Raw genomic sequence first — 19,259 nt, forward strand, 5'->3', positions numbered from 1 at the left:
TTTGCTGTTTTCCTGTGTGTAGTGTTTTACTTCTAGTCTTGCACTCCTATTTTGCTGTCTTTTTCTCTTTTTTTGGTGTTTTCCTGTAGCAGTTTCATGTCTTCCTTTGAGCGATATTTCCCACATCTACTTCAGGTTTTAGCAATCAAGACTATTTCAGTTGTTTTTATTCTTCTTTGTAGGGACATTGTTGATTGCCACATCATGTTCGGATGTAATTTGTGGATGCCGTCTCTGCTCCACAGTAAGTCTTTGCTGTCGTCCAGCTCTGCTTTTGTTTACTTTGTAGCCAGTTCGGTTTAAGTTTTGATCTGCATAGCCTTGCCTAACTTTCAATGCATTTTATTAGGGGCACTCACCTTTTTTTAATTTTTGGTTTAGGCATTAGTCACCTTTTTACCTGCACACTGCCTCCCGCTATGTCCGACATCCACAAAGCAATTAGCTACCGACCGCCACCTACTGATATTAAAGAGTATTACACGGTTACTCTGCCGAGCTTTAGACAGCACCGACCACTTAACAACAACACATCATTTGCAGACTATAATTACTGGTTTGCAAAAAATATTTTTAACCCAAATAGGTGAAAATACATCATCTCCCACGGCACACCGGACTGTATCTCACGGCACACTACTCTGCCGCGGCACAGTGGTTGAAAAACACGGATCTAAATGATAGTATTTATCTGTTTTTATGGCTCAATTTTTATTGTTTTAAATATCGGTTTATACTTTATCAATTTACAATGTATTTACATGAAAAGTGTGCGACTATCTATTAGCATTTATCATTTCCGGTGGACGTTGTGGTGTCCTATACTGTTGGGTGGTCCTTGAACGCACTATAAAAAAACACTTGTAAACCTCTGAGTGTAGAACGGATCGATCCCTCTGTTTTAAGAGAGCACAGCTTGTATGTTCAATGTACACAATTGAATATCTTAGTTCTTCAGACAGTAATGTGTTTATATACGTTTAGATTGGGGTATGTCGTTTACTAATGTTGTTTTTCATGTTAGCATTTAAGCGCGCGTCAGTCATTCCGTGAGTTTATCAAAGTGCAGTTATCAATCATGGTTTTTTTGATCATTTTAATCTAAAACTGTAACCGTCAGGAGTTGTACCGCAATTATTATGATTGCTGTTTATTGTTACATCCCTACTACACAAGTGTTGCATCTCGCGGAGTATGCCTTTTACTCAAACTGCATGTCTGGAGGTGAACACAATGCACTGTGTTGTTCATCAGGGTGGATTGTTTTTATCGGTTCTTGGTATAGGTTGTTTTCACCTGATGTCATGAACTATGTGAGACTCCAATCGGTGGGTAAGCCAGCGTCGGTTGTCATAGCGCTCCGGGCGGCATTTTGATTTTCTCCAGGAAAAATGCCCTGTGCTTGCTTTGTTTCAGGCAGTTGGAACCGTTCGAAATGCGATAAGGATACAAGATTCTTCAGAGTTCCTGGAGAGGTACCATATTTTTCGGACTATAAGTCGCAGTTTTTTTCATAGTTTGGCCGGGGTTGCGACTTATAATCAGGAGCGACTTATGTGTGAAATTATTAACACATTACCGTAAAATATCAAATAATATTATTTATCTCATTCACGTAAGAGACTAGACGTATAAGATTTCATGGGATTTATGGATTAGGAGTGAGAGATAGTTTGGTAAAGGTATAGCATGTTCTATATCCATCCATCCATTTTCTACCGCTTATTCCCTTTCGGGGTCGCGGGGGGCGCTGGCGCCTATCTCAGCTACAATCGGGCGGAATGCAGGGTACACCCTGGACAAGTCGCCACCTCATCGCAGGGCCAACACAGATAGACAGACAACATTCACACTCACATTCACACACTAGGGCCAATTTAGTGTTGCCAATCAACCTATCCCCAGGTGCATGTCTTTGGAAGTGGGAGGAAGCCGGAGTACCCGAAGGGAACCCACGCATTCACGGGGAGAACATGCAAACTCCACACAGAAAGATCCCGAGCCTGGATTTGAACCCAGGACTGCAGGAACTTCGTATTGTGAGGCAGACGCACTAACCCCTCTGCCACCGTGAAGCCCGCATGTTCTATATGTTATAGTTAATTGAATGACTTTTACCATAATATGTTAGGTTAACATAGCAGTTGGTTATTTATGCCTCATATAACCTACACTTATTCAGCCTGTTGTTCACTATTCTTTATTTATTTTAAATTGCCTTTCAAATTTCTATTCTTGGTGTTGGGTTTCATTAAATAAATTTCCCCCATAAATGCGACTTATACCCCAGTGCGACTTATATGTTTTTTTTTCCTTCCTTATTATGGTCACTTCATTAAAAGTTTGTTTAATATACTTTTTACGTTTTAGTATTTCCCATTATTATCTTGATATTATTTGTATTTTATCGTGTTTCGGAGTTAAAAGCGCATTTTTGCTAAGAGAGTTTCGTAAATCACCAACTCGGCGTGTCTAAATAAAATAAAGCAAATGTGAGCAAACTGAAAAGAGTTAAGTTTTCACCAAAGGCAGTAAAAAAATAAATGAAGCTTTGAGATCTAATGTGATATTTTGATAAAGACGGGTAAAAACCCAGATACTAGTAAACGGCGCGTGCAACAAAAAGGCAGCAAACATGGCTGCAGACGTGAAGTTATATTATGAAATGCAACCTTATTCGAGCAAAAACAAGTCTTGCTATCTTAACACCACCATATCTGATAAACTCTGGAACTTTGCCCTGAAACTGGTCCACTCCTCCTCAATTTGTGCCCGTCATGGTCTCATCCAATGCAAAGTAATCCATAAAATTCACTACACTAATGCAAAACTATCCAAAATCTACCCCACTGTTAGCAATACCTGTAATAGATGCAAACAATCTCCGGCTGATCATGTCCATATGTTCTGGTCCTGCTCTAAATTATGTTACGTTTGGGAGGACATTTTTGACACTATCGGAAAGGCATACGGTCAAGACTTTCCCTCCAACCCATTGTCAGCCATTTTCGGCATATGCCCTGATAACACATGCCCTGTACCACTAAAACGCGCTGTGGCTTTTACGACCTTGCTGGCCAGGCGACTGATCTTGTTCAATTGGAAGCTGGCTCACCCCCCATCACACGGCCGTTGGATTAAAGAGGTTCTTTACAATTTGAAATTGGAAAAACTTAGGTTTTCACTAAATTGATTGATTGATTGATTGATACTTTTATTAGTAGATTGCACAGTACAGTACATATTCCGTACAATTGACCACTAAATGGTAACACCCCAATAAGTTTTTCAACTTGTTTAAGTCGGGGTCCACGTTAATCAATTCATGGTACAAATATATACTATCAACATAATACAGTCATCACACAAGTTAATCATCATAGTATGTACATTGAATTATTTACATTATTTACAATCCGGGGGGTGGGATGAGGAGCTTTGGTTGATATCAGAACTTCAGTCATCAACATTTGCATCAACAGAGAAATGGACATTGAAACAGTGTAGGTCTTATTTAGTAGGATATGTACAGCCAGCAGAGAACATAGTGAGTTCACATAGCATAAGAACAAGTATAAACATTAGAAATACATTTGAGTTGTTTATAATCCGGGGAGATGGGATGTGAATGGAGGAGGGTATTAGTAAAGTGTTGAAGTTGCCTGGAGGTGTTGTTTTAGTGCGGTTTAGAAGGAATATAGAGATGCACTTACTTTTACACCTGTTGGGAGTGCATTCCACATTGATGTGGCATAGAAAGAGAATGAGTTAAGACCTTTGTTAGATCGAAATCTGGGTTTAACGTGGTTTGTGGAGCTCCCCCTGGTGTTGTGGTTATGGTGGTCATTTACGTTAAGGAAGTAGTTTGACATGTACTTCGGTATCAAGGAGGTGTAGCGGATTTTATAAACTAGGCTCAGTGCAAGTTGTTTTACTCTGTCCTCCACCCTGAGCCAGCCCACTTTGGAGAAGTGGGTTGGATTGAGGTGTGATCTGGGGTGGAGGTCTAAAAGTAACCGGATTAGCTTATTCTGGGATGTTTGGAGTCTAGATTTGAGGGTTTTGGAGGTGCTGGCTCAGCTCAAGTGTTTGAAAGTTCATGGAGTCCTTTTTTACTGTATGTCAACTCTCTTGACTTATGTCCAGACGCAGATGAGGAATAATCTCCCTTTTATTTAGTATTATTATTAATTATTTTATTTTTTTCTCCCTTTCTCTCTCCTTTTAGTCTCTTTCTGTTTTTGGTCTTGTATGGGTGTACCCTGCCTTCCGCCCGATTGTAGCTGAGATAGGCGCCAGCGCCCCCGAAAGGGAATAAGCGGTAGAAAATGGATGGATGGATGTGTGAATGTGTGTGTCTTTGTCGTCTTACTTGTTGTTTGTGTCATGTGTCCCTGGTTGGTTCGACCTGAGTGGGGTGGGAGGGTGGTTTTAGGGGTAAAAGTATGAAGAATTCCCTGACTTTAAAATTGTACTGTTTCGACTTGCACCTTTTTTCTGTATATGTGAAAAAGTCAATGAAAAAAAGTTGGATTAAAAACAAGTCTTGCTAAAAATTCCTTGACCGAACCACAAACAAAGAAGTTGAAGAACTCCATGTTTTCCAAATGTACATCTGTTTTGTTGTGTACAATGACTTCCGGAGCACCGGAGTTCAACATGTTTGGGAATGCGACGGACGAATAATCCTTGAGAACACGATTTTTTTTATAAAGCAACGGGAAAGATTCCATTGCATAGTTCATTTACTTCCGTTCAAAAGTCTCAAGACAGAATGCAACTTATACCCTGGAAGAAAAAGAAAAATCACTACGCTAACCAAGACTGGTGGCCAACATATTGTTTCTTACTTTTCTAGTGGGTCTTATTACTACCTGTCTAAATTAAGGAACCCCTCTATTTGCAAACTTTTCCATTTAAGAACTTTTGACTGGAGCCAAATGTATCTTGTGTGTGAACCGTGTCTCTGCATACGACAACTTCATCCATTCATTCATTGTGTGTGCCGCCTGCAGGCAAAAAGCAGGGCGCAGCATTTTTGTGGAGGCGGAGCTTGCTGCGCAGTACACTACTAGTCACTTCTCAGCGCTTCAGCATGTGTGCTTTTTCTGTGTTTTTTGACAAGTTTTGTCCAATTTTGCTAACTCAATATAAGTGGTTGGGGACCACTGGTGTACACTACTGAATTGGGGTCTTATGGCCGCATATGTGGACACTTATACCGCCATCTGGTGGTGTCGGAAGAGTATAACATACAATGGAATTTGGGGGGAGTGTAAAAATAAGAATTAGCATGTCACTAAACTAAAGTACACGTTTGTTACTTATGGACTAAGTACATCATATTAGGGATGCACCGATTAATCGGTAACCGAATATATTCGGCCGAATATGGGAAAAAAAGCCACATTCGGCCTTTGGTGGAATGAGTTAAAAAGAAGGCCGAATAGTGGCGTGTGACGCAATTTTTTGACGCGGTGACGCAATCAACGAACATGCAGTGACGCGGTGACGTTGGGATATGTTGTGTACCTGTATAAGTGTATGAGGTTACAATCACACACTTATTGAGATTTAGTGGGGCCTCTGTTTACCTTATTAGCCTGTTGTGTAGGCTACCTGTATAAGTGTATGAGGTTACAATCACACACTTAATTGAGATTTAGTGGGGCCTCTGTTTACATTATTAGCATATCTACTGTGGCTAAGCAGACTTTTGCCAAAAGGACAATAATTCATTTGTTGTGGGTTTATCCACTTTAATGCACTTTATTTTTTTTTGGAATGTATGTTTTGTTTGAAGGCCTAATATAAATGAAAAACTTTGTGCTTTTGAAAAGCAAAGGCTACTGGATTATTAAAAAAGTGTCAATATTCAATAAAAAATTACTTTATTCGAACAACATGTCTAAATATTTATTCTAGGCTATTTGTGCAATATAAAAAAAATTGTGAAAAACTACATTCATTATTCGGAATTCGGTATTCGGCCTTCGGCCAAGCGTTTAAATTTTATTCGGCTTCGGCCACAAATTTTCATTTCGGTGCATCCCTACATCATATCAAAAAGATGATTGTTAGTTGGTATTCTAATTAGGGTCCAATAAGCCCAAATAGCAAAGAGAAATAAAAAAAAGCATGTAAACATGCAGCTTGGGCCTTCAGAGGTTAAACAACTCAGCTTTGTTTCCGTTCTGTGGACAACATTAAGCATTAAACCATCTTGCTGGAACAAAAGTGGTTTAATTCAAGTCTTCTACAGTGAAATATTGGCAGGGCTTTTTCCACAGCTAAAGCATAACAACAAATTGATGCTTCGTGGAAGCCCTCAAACACAATGCATTTTGTTACAAACGCCTATTTGAACTTTTACTTAATCATATTATCTCATTCCTCTTGTGAAATGATGGAAAAAGTCCCATCTGTCTGTCATGATCTTTTCATTACAGAGGGGAGGAATGGCTTCACCTCCATGTTTACAGTCATGATAGCGTGCCGACAGCAGGCAGGTCACAGAGGATGATTTAATGAAGCAACCTCCTGTGCCATGCTGCACAAAGAGGGAAATGAGATGCCTTAGTCCACTGTCAACAACCACGGACTCCACTTGTGCCCTGGGTGTGTGTGTGTGTGTGTGTAAACATCTGTGGTAAACATTGCCAAAAGGTGCAGTGTTTACTTACAGGTCTCTCTGCCTGTGTTTGCTCAAGCCACAAGCGCTCGTCTTCGCTGCCGATGCCACGCTCGGTATCCACTCCTGGTCCCGTGCACAGAGCCCTTTCAGTGCGCTTGTCCAAGAGGTCATCGGCGGGTCAGAACGCTGTGATGCCGTTCTGCAAGACAAGAGAAAGAGAAAGCAGGGCCTCAGAGGTGGGGATGAGTAGGCCTTTGCTATTCATACAGAAGAGTTTGCTGGAAATCCTCCCAGAGGAGATACGTGGGAGCGATTCACACGACGTGCAACACCTCTAGGGGTGAGTCAACCCCACTGTCAATCAATCAATCAATGTTTAATATATAGCCCTAAATCACTAGTGTCTCAAAGGGCTGCACAAACCACAACACGAACCACTACGACATCCTCGGTAGGCCCACATAAGGGCAAGGAAAACTCACACCCAGTGGGACGTCGGTGACAATGATGACTATGAGAACCTTGGAGAGGAGGAAAGCAATGGATGTCGAGCAGGTCTAACAGAATACTGTGAAAGTTCAATCCATATTGGATCCAACACAGTCGCAAGAGTCCAGTCCAAAGCGAATCCAACACAGCAGCGAGAGTCCCGTTCACAGCGGAGCCATCAGGAAACCATCCCAAGCGGAGGCGGGTCAGCAGCGCAGGGATGTCCCCAGCCGATACACAGGCAAGCAGTACATGGCCGACGGATCGGACCGGACCCCCTCCACAAGGGAGAGTGGGACATAGGAGAAAAAGAAAAGAAACGGCAGATCAACTGGTCTAAAAAGGGAGTCTATTTAAAGGCTAGAGTATACAAATGAGTTTTAAGGTGAGACTTAAATGCTTCTACTGAGGTGGCATCTCGAACTTTTACCGGGAGGGCATTCCAGAGTACTGGAGCCCGAAATGAAAACGCTCTATAGCCCGCAGACTTTTTTTGGGCTTTGGGAATCACTAAAAAGCCGGAGTCCTTTGAATGCAGATTTCTTACTGGGACATATGGTACAATACAATCAGCAAGATAGGATGGAGCTAGACCGTGTAGTATTTTATACGTAAGTAGTAAAACCTTAAAGTCACATCTTAAGTGCACAGGAAGCCAGTGCAGGTGAGCCAGTACAGGCGTAATGTGATCAAACTTTCTTGTTCTTGTCAAAAGTCTAGCAGCCGCATTTTGTACCAACTGTAATCTTTTAATGCTAGACATGGGGAGACCCCAAAATAATACGTTACAGTAATCGAGGCGAGACGTAACAAACGCATGGATAATGATCTCAGCGTCTTTAGTGGACAGAATGGAGCGAATTTTAGCGATATTACGGAGATGAAAGAAGGCCGTTTTAGTAACGCTTTTAATGTGTGCCTCAAAGGAGAGAGTTGGGTCGAAGATAATACCCAGATTCTTTACCGAGTCGCCTTGTTTAATTGTTTGGTTGTCAAATGTTAGAGTTGTATTATTAAGTAGAGGTCGGTGTCTAGCGGGACCGATAATCAGCATTTCCGTTTTTTTGGCGTTGAGTTGCAAAAAGTTTGCGGACATCCATTGTTTAATTTCATTAAGACACGCCTCCAGCTGACTACAATCCAGCGTGTTGGTCAGCTTTAGGGGCATGTAGAGTTGGGTGTCATCAGCATAACAGTGAAAGCTAACACCGTATTTGCGTATGATATCACCTAGCGGCAGCATGTAGATGCTGAAGAGTGCAAGGCCAAGGACCGAACCCTGGGGAACTCCACACGTTACCTTAACGTAGTCCGAGGTCATATTGTTATGTCGCTACGTCCTCTGTCGCGTCTGCTCTGATATGAGCTGTGGGAAACATCTGGCAACCTAGACCACTATCCTTACTCAAGGATGTCCCACTGCACAGGGGCCCCAACCAATCAGGAGACCCCGATTTTGATGGCGGAATTTAACGATTTGTGTTCATAGACAGCTCAGCTTCGTCTAGACCAGGGGTGGCCATTACGTGGATAGAATAGAATGGACTTTATTGTCATTATATTTGCATATAACGAGATTAAAGACTCCAACTTAAAGTGCGGTAGTGGGAACACACATGGGGTAAAATAAATAACACAAGAGGTAAGAAAGGAAAAAAACTAACAATTGAAATAAACAGACTACTATCCAATAAAAATAGTAAGCAATCCTGTACAATATACTAAACACTATAGAAATACAAAATACTGTACAATATACAGAACAAGACAAGAGTATCGAAGTAATAAATAACAATCAGTGTCGGACGTATTGCACTCGAAGGGTAGCATTGCACAGTAGGGTATTAGGGCAGGATATTGTATAGGGATGGCGAGCTAGCGGTGGATGGCAGTGGGTGTGTCAGTCGACCGCCAGCCACACATTAAAAAAAACTGACCTAAAAATGAGCGATCATCAATCTTCACCGAGACGTGACTTTGGTCACTTGATTGACATTCACAGCACCCGAGGGTCTTGTGAGATGAGGCTGGCTGCTGCCAGATCATTATTAGGAAAAAACGACCGACAGGAAGGCCAGAAACACTTTTTATTTCAACCGTACCTGCCGTCGAAACTCTAAAGACCGACTGCAGAGTTTCTCTCTTCACAATAAAAGTACTGCTACATCCTGCCTGAAATAACAATTAAGAGTTTCAGGAAGCTGACGTGCACAAGCTAGCAAGCTATGGAGTTTGCCGCCAATGTACTTCTTGTAAAGTGTATAAAACAGAGTATGGAAGCTGGACAAACTTTCATGTGGTATTGGACAGAAAGGAGGACTTTTTGTCTCCTCCATTTGAAATTGAGGGGGTTATCATCACTACTGTCTGATTCCAATCAATGCAAGTTATCACAATAACACCAACTTATTTTCTTGTCTTCATGAAAGAAAGGAATTTAGTTAAACATGCTTGTATTATCCTCAAACACCTTTCACTTCTTAAAGGGGAACATTATCACAATTTCAAAAGGGTTAAAAACAATAAAAATCAGTTCCCAGTGGCTTGTTGTATTTTTTGAAGTTTTTTTCAAAATTTTACCGGTCTCGGAATATCCCTAAATAAAGCTTTAAAGTACCTTATTTTCGGCTCTCTGCAAAGACACTGGCCATTTCCCTGTGACGTCACACAGTGCTGCCAATGTAAACAAACAATGGGAATACCACAGCAAGATATAGCGACATTAGCTCGGATTCAAACTCGGATTTCAGCGACTTAAGCGATTCAACAGATTACGCATGTATTGAAACAGATGGTTGGAGTATGAAAGTATTGAAGAAGAAACTAAAGCTATTGAGCGAATAGCTATTGACGCTATTCATAGCCATAGCATGGCCGAATAGCTGCGTTTGCATCGCCGGTAAAATGTGCGGACCAAACGATCAGGACTTTTGCATCTTTTGACACTGGAGCAACCTAAATCCGTCGATTGGTAAGTGTTTTTTTCGCATTAAATGTGGGTGGAAGGAAACGTAATATAGTTGCAAATGCATCTACAGGTTATCCATACATCTCTGTGCCATGTCTGCTTTAGCACCACCGGTAAATAGCATGTTAGCATCGATTAGCGTAGCATGTTAGCATCGATTAGCTGGCAGTCAACATCAACAAAACTCAACTTTGTGATTTCGTTGACTATCGTTGCAAATGCATCTGCAGGTTATCCATACATCTCTGTGCCATGTCTGCCTTAGCATCGCCGGTCAAATGTGGAGACACTCCCACATATTCAATGGGGGTCTGGCGGCAGACACTTTGGCATCTTGGGGCCAGTGGTGCAACTTGAATCCCTCCCTGTTAGTGTTGTAACACCCTCCGACAACACACCGACGAGGCATGATGTCTCCAAGGTTCCAAAAAATAGTCCAAAAAACGTAAAACAACAGAGCTGAGACCCGGTGTTTGTAATGTGAAAATGAAAATGGTGGCTGTGTTACCTCGGCGACGTCACATTCTGACGTCATCGCCTCCAGCGCGATTAACAGAAAGGCATTTAATTCGCCAAAATTCACCCATTTAGAGTTCGGAGATCGGTTAAAAAAATAGATTGTCTTTTTTCTGCACCATCAAGGTATATATTGACGCTTACATAGGTCTGCTGATAATGTTCCCCTTTAACCTCTCTTTCATACGTAGATCAATATAAATGATGTATATGAATGAGGTAGATCCCCTCCACTTGGTACATTGAAAAGTAGCTCGCCTGCAGAAAAAGTGTGCCCACCCCAGCAGAGTCTCTCTGTTTCGCTCTCTCGCCCTCTCAGTTGCGTTGTTTTTACCTACTGCTAAAAGCAGGGCGCACACCCACGTCGCCGGTGCAAAAAGGCCAGTGTGCTACTACCGAACTAAAAGCACAGGCAGTCTCTTCAACTTTACTTGAAGTCCATTGGCTTCTGTTCACTCGCACAGACAGGCATTCATAAACTCCATTTTCTACCGCTTATTCCCTTTGGGGTCGCGGGGGGCGCTTGTGCCTATTTCAGCTACAATCGGGCGAAAGGCGGGGTACACCCTGGACAAGTCGCCGTCTCATCACAGGGCCAACACAGATACAGACAACAATCACACTCACATTCACATTTAGTGATGCCAATCAACCTATCCCCAGGTGCATGTCTTTGGAGGTGGGAGGGGCCTATCCCTAGGTGCATGTCTTTGAAGGTGGGAGGGGCCTATCCCCGGGTGCATGTCTTTGTAGGTGGGAGGGGCCTATCCCCAGGTGCATGTCTTTAAAGGTAGGAGGGGCCTATCCCTAAGTGCATGTCTTTGAAGGTGGGAGGAAGCCGAAGTACCCAGAAAGAACCCCTGCAGTCACGGGTAGAACATGCAAGCTCGACACAAAGATCCCGAGCCCGGGATTGAACCCAGGACTACTCAGGACCTTCGTATTGTGAGGCAGACGCACTAACCCCTCTACCACCGTGCTGCCTTCATAAACTCATTTCAGTTTAAATCAAGGGATATTTTTTGGCATTGTTGCCGGTCTTTTGAGTAAAAACACACTTTTTTTCCCCCAAACTGTTTGTCCCTACTCTGTCAAAAAGTAGTTTGGGCCTGATCTACAAAAGGTTTCCGTTTACTAACAGAAGAGCAAACTTGATAGCACACGCAAAGCTGATTGCATCTCTCAAGTGAGTAAAAAAGGGGGCACAATATTCAGAATATATGCTGGTCGTCACAATACCGGGAAGAAACATTGCAAATACAATCATTTAGCACAAGCAGTGTGATTTATCAAGCCCAAAACTCAACTGTGAGCGCTATTTTGCGTCTTTATTTAGCTCTACCGATGGACCGCTTTTCGGCCGGACCGATTATCGACACCGATATTGGCATTTTGACGTATATCGGTATTTGACTTTTTTTTTTTTTTTTGAATGGCCCTTTTTTAACTGCAACAGAAGAAAATCAGCAGATACAATATATACACACATGATACTAGTACTTAGTATTAAAAAACATAATTAATTATAATATAAGTTATTACTACTGTTCACAAGCTTGTTTGCTCTGCATGTGAACATTTCCCTTTTTTATTTATTAAAAAAATACAAATGTATTTGAACATTTTTTTGGAATTGTTAATAATAGTTTTGATATTTGAGTTCTTGTGAGACTTGTTCTTCACCCTGCTAAGCTGTGCTTGTCGCTGGTACAGTACATCTCCTCTGCTTGCCTGGCAAAACTTCAATTTTTTTACAAGGAAATCCAGTTTTTGTCCTTCTTTCCTTGTGTCGTCATGGTTCCGTTTTGTTTGTTTGGCAATCTGGGGGAATCTGTGATACTTATTCTGGAATCCAATAATTTAAATAAAAAATGTAATTTAGAACTACATCGGGAGGTTGCCTACAGCCACTGTTCACGTCAATGGTTAAATGCCTTTCTACAACACACTCACTAAGACTATACGAGATACCATATTTTTGGGAGTATAGAGCGCACCGGAATACAAGCTGCACCCACAAAATTTCAGGGGAAAAAAATAGTTTTCCATATATTAGCCGTAGATAAAAACCTTGCAAAATTAGTTATTTACACTGTAAGATCCTGTAAATATTTATTTACATACCTGAATTGTTTCAAAACGGTGTCTGCAACATGGCAGTAAAATGGCTGATCAAACAAAACAAAAGTCACCATCATGGACCCAGTAGCTGCGGAAGCTTGCGCTCCAATCAGCTAAACCATGGGTGTCAAACTCTGGCCCGCGGGTCAAATCCGGCCCGCTGTGTAATTTAATTTGGCCCTTGAGGCAATATCAATTAAGCATTAGAACTGGCCCGCCGGTGTTATACAGCGTCGGTGCCGCTGTAACACCGCATTCACCGCTAATACTCATACTTGCCAACCCTCCTAATTTTCCCGGTAGACTCCCGAAGCTCAGTGCCCCTCCCGAAAATCTCCCGGGGCAACTATTCTCCAAAATTTCTACCGATTTCCACCTGGACAACTATATTGGGGGCGTGCATTTAAGGCACTGCCTTGAGCGTTCTCTACAACCTGTCGTCACGTCCGCTTTTCCTCCATACTAACAGCAAGTCACATAATATTTGTGGCTTTTACACACACACAAGTGAATGCAAGGCATACTTGGTCAACAGCCATACAGGTCACACTGAGGGTGGCTGTATAAACAACTTTAGCATTGTTACAAATATGCTCCACACTGTGAACCCACACCAAACAAGAATGACAAACACATTTCGGGTGAACATCCGCACGCACCGTAACACAACAGAACAAATACCCAGAAACCCTTGCAGCACTAATTCTTCCGGGAAACTTCCAGCAAACTGACACATAATTAATGTTTTATTCATGCATTTTCTCTTGCTACTTCAAGGCTTGAATGTTTGGTTCATTCATTATTGTTATTTTATTTTCAAATTTATTATTAGACTGTGGAAAAAAAAATTATATTTACCTCAGAAGATTGCAAATAGAAAAAAAGACATAACATTTTTATTTAAATTTTATTTGATATGCCCTTGATATTCTTTTAATTATTATTATTATTATTTGAAACTGGATTTTGCATGTCACTAAAGTTATATAAGCCTTGCTTGTTCAATATTTAATGCAAAACTTGTTTGGGTCCCTATTAAAAGGTTAATTTGTTCAACCTTGGCCCGCGGCTTTGTTCCGTTTAAAATTTTGGCCCACTCTGTATTTGAGTTTGACACCCCTGAGCTAAACGGACTCAATAACTCCACGGTGACGTTTTGGTAAATTTACTGAGAAATTTGTGAAACCCAAACAATGCAAAGAGAGTGCTGTTGTAAGTTAATAATACTAACACAGACACTCGTAAACATGTTAGCATATTAGCTACTGCTCGCGTCATTACATTACAATAGCACGTACAAATATGCATGAAAACACTCCTACAGACGTCATACGAGGGTCAGTTTAGTAAGTATTTACAGTTTTAGTTATATTGTAAAACTTACAAACGTCGCTTGGAGTTATGAATAGAGTAGAAACGCTATGGACGGCTAGAAGAATGAACGCCACTTTGACTTCCGGTTGTTGAAACCACTGAATGGAAGGATACTGCAGTGCAAGCAGGGAGCGAATTTGTCCAAAAGAAGGCGCCGTAGCACAAATAATAAAACACATTTTTTTCTTTTTCTGTGTTTTCTCTAATAAAATTATGTTTTCTATCGCTCCGTCTTACAAGCCGCAGGGTTCAAAGTGTAAAAAAAAAAAAAAGTAGCAACTTTTATTGTCCAGAATTTACGGTTATTTAATGTGAACAACAAATGCCTCGTTAATGCAGAACATGTTAGTGCTAGCGTTGTAGATGACGATGTGGAAGAATGTTAATCGCCTCCAAGAGGTCGGTCGAAAAGCAAAAAAACAAACTATTTCTTAAAAGTCTGGTTGAGACACATTCATCTGGACAAGACATGCAACCATTTTCAACCCACCCAAAAAAGTGGTTATTTCCCGATCCTTTCTGAACCAGAGGTCAATATGAGATGGGAGTGTTTCAAAGTGTGAAATCAAGCAGCTGCCCGACAACAATATTAAGCCCACCGCACTCCCCCAGCAGCAACAAAGTTGGCTTTTGGAGAGAGAGAGAGAGAGAGAGAGAGAATGATATTTCTAAGTAGATATAAACAGAAAAAGTGGATTTGGACATGCAGTTCTGGGAAAAGAACAGATGTGCATCCAGGCAATCCAGCTGTGCGACACTTGATAACTGTGAGATGTGTTTGGAAGCAGGGTTAAGCAAGGTGGAGATGACAAATGTGAGGCATTTCATTTGTTAGGAAGAAAGGGTGTGGTTTTGGAAATGTTGAGGTGTCAGAAAATGGACATTACCGCTGACTGGTAGAGAAAGCATGGCAGTTCCTCAGTATTTGCCTTATGAATAGAGTAGAAACGCTATGGACGGCTAGAAGAGTGAATACTTGTACACGTAATTTTTTTAAATTTATTTTTGATTTCGTTAAAAACAAACTTTTCAATTGTCATTATGGGGATTTGTTTGTAGAATTTTTGGGACAAAAATGAAATGATTCCATTTTGGAACAAGGCTGTAACATAACAAAATCTGGAAAAAGTGAAGCACAGTGATGTACTTGGGAGAGTGGCCATGCGCAACCCGAGGGTCCCTGGTTCAATCCCCACCTAGTACCAACCTCGTCACGTCCGTTGTGTCCTGAGCAAAACACTTCACCCTTGCTCCTGATGGGTGCTGGTTAGCGCCTTGCATGGCAGCTCCCTCCATCAGTGTCTGAATGTGTGTGTGAATGGGTAAATGCGAAAGTAGTGTCAAAGCGCTTTGAGTACCTTGAAGGTAGAAAAGCGCTATACAAGTACAACCCATTTATCATTTATATTGAGCAGATCAGCACTTGAGGAGGCAGAACCTCAAGCTAGCTAAACCACAAATCCGACAGACCTGGGGCCTCATCTATTAAGAGTGCGTACTAGGGTTGTCACAAATCCCAATACCAATATTTTGGTACTGGTACCAAAACGTATCCAAATACTTTTTGGTACTTTTCAATAGGGCTGCACGATTACGTACAAAATTATAATGACGATTATTTTTAACGGTATTGAAATTAGGACTGGGCGATATATGGAATATGCTCGATATATCGCGAGTTTGTCTCTGTGCGATATAGAAAATGACTATATGGTGATATTGGAGTATACGTTCTCACGCAGTTGCTTTTGGCTGCTGGCATTATTGATTGATTGATTGATTGATACTTTTATTAGTAGATTGTTCAGTACATATTCCGTACAATTGACCACTAAATGGTAACACCCCAATAAGTTTTTCAACTTGTTTAAGTCGGGGTCCACGTTAATCAATCCATGGTACAAATATAAACTATCAACATAATACAGTCATCACACAAGTAAATCATCATAGTATGTACATTGAATTATTTACATTATTTACAATCCGGGGGGTGGGATGAGGAGCTTTGGTTGATATCAGAACTTCAGTCATCAACAATTGCATCAACAGAGAAATGTGGACATTGAAACAGCGTAGGTCTTATTTAGTAGGATATGTACAGCCAGCAGAGAACATAGTGAGTTCACATAGCATAAGAACAAGTATATACATTAGAAATACATTAGAGTTGTTTATAATCCGGGGAGATGGGATGTGAATGGAGGAGGGTATTAGTAAAGTGTTGAAGTTGCCTGGAGGTGTTGTTTTCGAGCACTTTTGAAGGAATATAGAGATGCACTTACTTTTACACCTGTTGGGAGTGCATTCCACATTGATGTGGCATAGAAAGAGAATGAGTTAAGACCTTTGTTAGATCGAAATCTGGGTTTAACGTGGTTTGTGGAGCTCCCCCTGGTGTTGTGGTTATGGCGGTCATTTACGTTAAGGAAGTAGTTGGACATGTACTTCGGTATCAGGGAGGTGTAGCGGATTTTATAGACTAGGCTCAGTGCAAGTTGTTTTACTCTGTCCTCCACCCTGAGCCAGCCCACTTTGGAGAAGTGTGTTGGATTGAGGTGTGATCTGGGGTGGAGGTCTAGAAGTAACCGGATTAGCTTATTCTGGGATGTTTGGAGTCTAGATTTGAGGGTTTTGGAGGTGCTGGGGTACCAGGAGGTGCAAGCGTAATCGAAGAAGGGTTGAATGAGAGTTCCCGCTAGAATCCTCAAGGTGCACTACAGGCTCTTCTCACTCTTTCTTGTCTCTCCTTCTCAGAGACGTAAAACAAGCACACCTTCTTACATACGTCACATACTGTCACGCGTGCAACGTCATACGCCCTCGCTGAGCAGAGACATAGCGAAAGGGGTAACGTTAGCTATGGTGCTAACAGAGTGGTGCGAGTAGTAATACGAGAGATAGAAGGTGCAAATCTGGTAACAAATGAAGGAAGAATAATTAATTCCCAAGATAAACAGCAGGGGTCTATCGTCTGGCAGTGGTTTGGCTTCAAGCGGGAAGATGTCGAACAGACAACCGTAATATGTCAAGTATGCGGCAAAAGTGTTGCTAAAAAAAAGTAGCAGCACTGCTAATTTGTATCATCATTTGAAAAGGTACCTGCTAGAGCAGGGGTCGGGAACCTTTTTGGCTGAGAGAGCCATGAAAGCCAAATATTTCAAAATGTATTTCCGTGAGAGCCGAATAATATTTTTTAAACACTGAATACAACTAAATGCGTGCATTTTTTAAGTAAGACCTGTCATTTCTTTGTGATCATGTTCTGTTTATTTATGTTCTGTTTTGTTTTTGACTCCATTAGTTCCTGTTTTTGCGCACCCTGGTTTGTTTTTGTTTCCATGACTACCAATCAGTTCACCTGTTTTCACGACTCAACACACCTGATTCACTTGAACTCATGTACCTGTTGTCAAACACCACATCACCATTTAAGCCTGCAGTTGCCAGGCAGTCAGCCTGGCGACATCACCTTCTACTCACCCTCTATCACCTCCTACACACCTATGTTATCCATGCCGATGATCCATGCTCTTTCTCGGTCCAAGTAAGTTTTTCATGCCATAGTTTGTAAGTTTTATTTTATGTTCATAGTTCTCCCATTGTGCGAATTTTAGTTTTCATAGCCAAGTTTTTAACCTCCACTGAGAGCGCCTTTTGTTTATGCCTTTGTTTTTGTAATATTTTTGAGTTAAGATTAAAGATGTCATTACCTTCACGCCATGTCCGTTCCAATCGCTTTGCACCACGGGAAAACAAACCACACCATAGTCCAGGTCTTGACAAGACCAACATTTTTAGAGTATAATCAGTCTCTTATTCTTTTTAATAACATTGTTATTTTAAATTTATCCAATAATAAATGTTATACTTCTTACAATTATGCGACATCTTGGACAGGTGCGATGGAAAACGGATGGTTGGATTAAAATGCATGAGAATGTTTCATCATTTGAACGTTATTTTTAACACTGTGATTACCATCGTAATTATTAATTACTTATCGTGTTAAGCAATGTCCGCTAAGATTTATCTGAGAGCCAGATGTAGTCATCAAAAGAGCCACATCTGGCTCTAGAGCCATAGGTTCCCTACCCCTGTGCTACAGGATGAAGAGTGCTTTAAACTCTGCATGTCAACCATTTCCAGATCAAGACCGTATGAAAAAAATAGTCAACAACAGGAGATAACGTCCACAGGAACCGACCACATAGCGAAGGACATACACTATATGATTTCCTGCTATGCAGCTCATTTTTATTTGACACTTATTGAAATATCTTGTGTGACATCATGCACAAAAGTGCATTTTACTTGTTTTAAACTATTGTAGTGGCGTTCTGTACAAAAAGTGCACTTTAATTTAGTGTTGTTTTGATATGTCATCTTAGTGACATCATGCACAAAAGTGCACTTATAGCTTGTTTTATAATGTCTCAGACAATCTTGCACTTTCTGTTTTGAAATGACATGAATGTTTGTGCCACTGCTTAATAAATGTTCAATAAATACACTTTTAGTTGTGATTTCCCTCTCTGCATGAAAGTTTAAAAGTAGCATATATTAATGCAGTATGAAGAAGAATGTTTGAATGTAGACACATACAGTTGTGATCAAAATTATTCAACCCCCACACAATTTTGGTGGACCCCCCACCATGCTTAACAGTAGGCAAGGTGTTCTTCTCTTTGTAAGCTTCATTTTTTCTCCTCCAGACACAACGTTGATTCATAGGCCCAAAGAGATCCAGTTTTGTCTCATCACTCCATAGAACAGTTTCCCAAAACCTTTGGGGGTTTTCCCAGATGATTTTTGGCATACTGGAGTCTAATTTTCTTGTGCCTGGTAGTCAGAAGTGGGGTGCGCCTGTGAGTTCTGGCAAGGAGGCCTTCATCTCGTAGTGCGCGCCTTATTGTCTGGGACGAAACCTGCGTTCCCCCCTCTGCAATGTCCTGTTGTAGTTCCTCAGCTGTTACCCGGGGGTTTTTCACCACTGTACGCTTCAAATACCGGACAGCAGTTGCACACAGCATCCTCTTTCTACCACGCCCAGGTAGTGTTTCCACTGTGCCTTTAGCTTTAAACTTGCGAATTATGCTCCCAACTGTGTCTCTTTGAATGTGTAATGTCTTTGCTATTTTCTTATGTCCATATCCT

The 19,259-nt window shown here is 41.2% G+C and overlaps 1 protein-coding gene across 3 annotated transcripts in view; it reads right to left on the reverse strand.

Annotated features, from left to right (window-relative positions):
• fbxw7 (F-box and WD repeat domain containing 7) overlaps nt 1-19,259 on the reverse strand; it is a 349,039-nt gene that overhangs the window by 289,139 nt on the left and 40,641 nt on the right. For 2 of the 3 annotated variants that reach the window (XM_061881246.1, XM_061881244.1), the window contains exon 2: nt 6,684-6,833. The exons of the other annotated variant lie outside the window; for it this stretch is intronic. The gene's annotated coding sequence lies outside the window, so the exon portion shown is untranslated. The remainder of the gene's footprint in view (nt 1-6,683; nt 6,834-19,259) is intronic. 3 annotated transcript variants of the gene reach the window in all.

The sequence above is a fragment of the Nerophis ophidion genome, linkage group LG20, assembly GCF_033978795.1.
Source record: "Nerophis ophidion isolate RoL-2023_Sa linkage group LG20, RoL_Noph_v1.0, whole genome shotgun sequence".
NCBI classification, from domain to species: Eukaryota; Metazoa; Chordata; class Actinopteri; order Syngnathiformes; family Syngnathidae; genus Nerophis; species Nerophis ophidion.